The sequence below is a fragment of the Arachis stenosperma genome, chromosome 6 (assembly GCF_014773155.1).
Source record: "Arachis stenosperma cultivar V10309 chromosome 6, arast.V10309.gnm1.PFL2, whole genome shotgun sequence".
NCBI classification, from domain to species: Eukaryota; Viridiplantae; Streptophyta; class Magnoliopsida; order Fabales; family Fabaceae; genus Arachis; species Arachis stenosperma.
The window spans coordinates 71,943,397-71,946,897 of record NC_080382.1 but is presented as its reverse complement, the minus strand read 5'-3'; the positions used below and the strand labels follow the sequence as shown (position 1 = coordinate 71,946,897).

The following is a 3,501-nucleotide window of genomic DNA, read 5'->3' as shown; positions in this document are numbered from 1 at the left end:
TCTCCGTGGGATCGACCCTTACTCGCGTAAGGTTTATTACTTGGACGACCCAGTGCACTTGCTGGTTAGTTGTGCAAAGTTGTGTTTATGCCATGGTATTGAGCACCAAGTTTTTGGGGCCATTACTAGGGATTATTTGAGTTGTGAAAAGTAGTGATCACAATTTCGCACACCAAGTTTTTGGCGCCGTTGCCGGGGATTGTTTCGTGTATGGACAACTGACGGTTCATCTTGTTGCTTAGATTAGGTATTTTTCTTCAGAGTTCTTAAGAATGAATTCTAGTGTTTCAAGGTGATGTTCTTATCATCACCAAAGCTGATTGATTCTCATCAATTTAGCTCTTGAATGCAATGTCCTGCTGAAGCTTGGCTAGCCATGTCTAATTTCTTTAGACTAAAGCTTTAGACTAACATTGCATGATTCCTGGAATTCTCATTAAGAATTTTGATACCTTTATTTTCTTTTCCATATAATTTTCGAAAAAACACAAAAAAAAAATTACAAAATCATAAAAACCAAAAATATTTTATGTTTCTTGTGTGAGTCTAGTGTCTCATCTTAAGTTTGGTGTCAATTGCATGCATTCATTCATGTGTCTTAAGGATCTTCAAGTAATTCTTGATTATTTCTTACTCTGATCTTTGAATTCTCTTGACTTGAGTGTTTTGTTGTTCTCCATATGCATTCTCATTTTGTCAGTGTCAGTAGTATACAAACTGCTAAGTTTGGTGTCTTGCATGCATTGTTATTTGATTTTAGTTGCATTTTGATTATTAAAAAAATCCAAAAATATTTTTAATTTGTGTCTTCTCAAGTCAATAATACAGAGAATTGAAGATTCAGAACATACAGCAGAAGAATTGCACAGAAAAAGCTGGGCGTTCAAAACGCCCAGTGAAGAAGGACAGACTGGCGTTTAAACGCCAGCCAGGGTACCTGGTTGGGCGTTTAACGCCCAAAAGGGTATAGTTTTGGGCGTTAAACGCCAGAATGTGCACCATTCTGGGCGTTTAACGCCAGGATGGCACAAGGGGGAGGATTTTGTTTTCAAATCAAATTTTTTTTCAAGTTTTCAAAATTTTTCAAAATCAAATCTTTTTCAAATCATATCTTTTCAATCAAATGTTTTCAAAATCAATTTCTTTCCTTTTTCAAAGATACTTGCTAACAATTAATGATTTGATTGAACATTTCAAGTATGTTGCCTTTTCTGTTGAGAAAGGTTTAATGTTTGAATCATATCTTTTCTTGATAGCCAAGTTATTAATTTTTAAAATCAAATCTTTTTAAAATAGTTTTCAAATCATATCTTCTCAATCACATATTTTTTAAAACCAATCATATCTTCTTAACCTCATCTTTTTCAAAATAGTTTTCAATCAAATCTTTTTGACTTCTAATTTCAAAATCTTTTTCAAAAATCACTTGATTTCTTTCCCACTCTTATTTTCGAAAATTAATTAGTGTTTTTCAAAATGTTTTCAAAATCTTTTACTTAATTTTTGAAAATTACTTCCCTTCTTCTCACATCCTTCTATTTATGGACTAACACTATTCCTTAATGCAAAATTCGAACTTCATCTTCTTTGATAAGTTTGAATTTTCTACTTCTGTCTTCTACTTTTCTTTTCCTCTGACACCTAAAGGAATCTCTATACTGTGACATAGAGGATTCCACATTTTCTTGTTCTTTTCTCTTTCATATGAGCAGGAGCAAAAACAAAAGTATTCTTGTTGAGGCTGATCCTAAACCTGAAAGGACCTTGAAGCGAAAGCTAAGAGAAGCTAAGGCACAACTCTCCAAGGACCTAACAGAAACCTTCAGAGAAGAAGAAGAAATGGCAGCCGAAAACAACAATAATGCCAACAATGCAAGGAAGGTGCTGGGTGACTTTACTGCACCTACTCCCAACTTCTATGGGAGAAGCATCTCTATCCCTGCCATTGGAGCAAACAACTTTGAGCTTAAGCCTCAATCAGTTTCTCTAATGCAACAGAATTGCAAGTTCCATGGACTTCCATTGGAAGATCCTCATCAGTTTTTGGCTGAGTTCTTGCAAATCTGTGACACTGTCAAGACTAATGGGGTTGACCCTGAGGTCTACAGACTTATGCTATTCCCTTTTGCTGTAAGAGACAGAGCTAGGACATGGTTGGACTCTCAACCTAAAGAAAGCTTGGACTCTTGGGAAAAGCTAGTCAATGCCTTCTTGGCAAAGTTCTTTCCACCTCAAAAATTGAGTAAGCTTAGAGTGGAAGTCCAAACCTTCAGACAGAAGGATGGAGAATCCCTCTATGAAGCTTGGGAAAGATACAAACAATTGATCAGAAAGTGTCCCTCAGACATGCTTTCTGAATGGAGCATCATAGGTATTTTCTATGATGGTCTCTCTGAACTATCCAAGATGTCTTTGGATAGCTCTGCTGGAGGATCTCTTCATCCGAAGAAGACGCCTACAGAAGCTCAAGAGCTGATTGAAATGGTTGCAAATAACCAATTCATGTACACTTCTGAAAGGAATCCTGTGAACAATGGGACTAATCAGAAGAAAGGAGTTCTTGAGATTGATACTCTGAATGCCATATTGGCTCAGAATAAAATATTGACTCAACAAGTCAATTTGATTTCTCAAAGTCTGTCTGGAATGCAAAATGCACCAAGCAGTACTAAGGATGCTTCATCTGAAGAAGAAGCGTATGATCCTGAGAACCCTTCAATGGAAGAGGTGAACTACCTAGGAGAACCCTATGGAAACACCTATAATTCTTCATGGAGAAATCATCCAAATTTCTCATGGATGGATCAACAGAGACCTCAACAAGGTTTCAACAACAATAATGGTGGAAGAAACAGGTTTAGCAATGGCAAGCCTTTTCCATCATCTTCTCAGCAACAGACAGAGAATTCTAAGCAGAACCACTCTGACTTAGCAACCATGGTCTCTGATCTAATCAAAACCACTCAAAGTTTCATGACTGAAACAAGGTCCTCCATTAGGAATTTGGAGGGACAAGTGGAACAGCTGAGCAAGAAAGTTACTGAACTCCCTCCTAGTACTCTCCCAAGCAATACAGAAGAAAATCCAAAAGGAGAGTGCAAGGCCATCAACATGGCCGAATTTGGAGAGGAAGGAGAGGAAGTGAACGCCACTGAGGAAGACCTCAATGGGCGTGCACTGACCTCCAATGAGTTCCCTAATGAGGAACCATGGGAATCTGAGGCTCAAAATGAGACCATAGAGATTCCATTGGATTTACTTCTGCCTTTCATGAGCTCTGATGAGTATTCTTCCTCTGAAGAGGATGAGTATGTCACTGAAGAGCAAGTTGCTAAATACCTTGGAGCAATCATGAAGCTAAATGACAAGTTATTTGGAAATGAGACTTGGGAGAATGAACCCCCTTTGCTCACCAAAGAACTGGATGACTTGTCTAGGCAGAAATTACCTCAAAAGAGACAAGATCCTGGGAAGTTTTCAATACCTTGTACCATAGGCACC

At 37.8% G+C, this 3,501-nt stretch overlaps 1 non-coding gene across 1 annotated transcript; it reads right to left on the bottom strand.

Annotated features, from left to right (window-relative positions):
• Positions 1–2,244: 2,244 nt before the first annotated feature.
• On the bottom strand, positions 2,245–2,352 carry LOC130938663 (small nucleolar RNA R71). The gene has a single exon (XR_009069821.1). It is a non-coding gene; the product is annotated as a small nucleolar RNA R71 (small nucleolar RNA).
• Between the last annotated feature and the right edge of the window lie 1,149 nt (positions 2,353–3,501).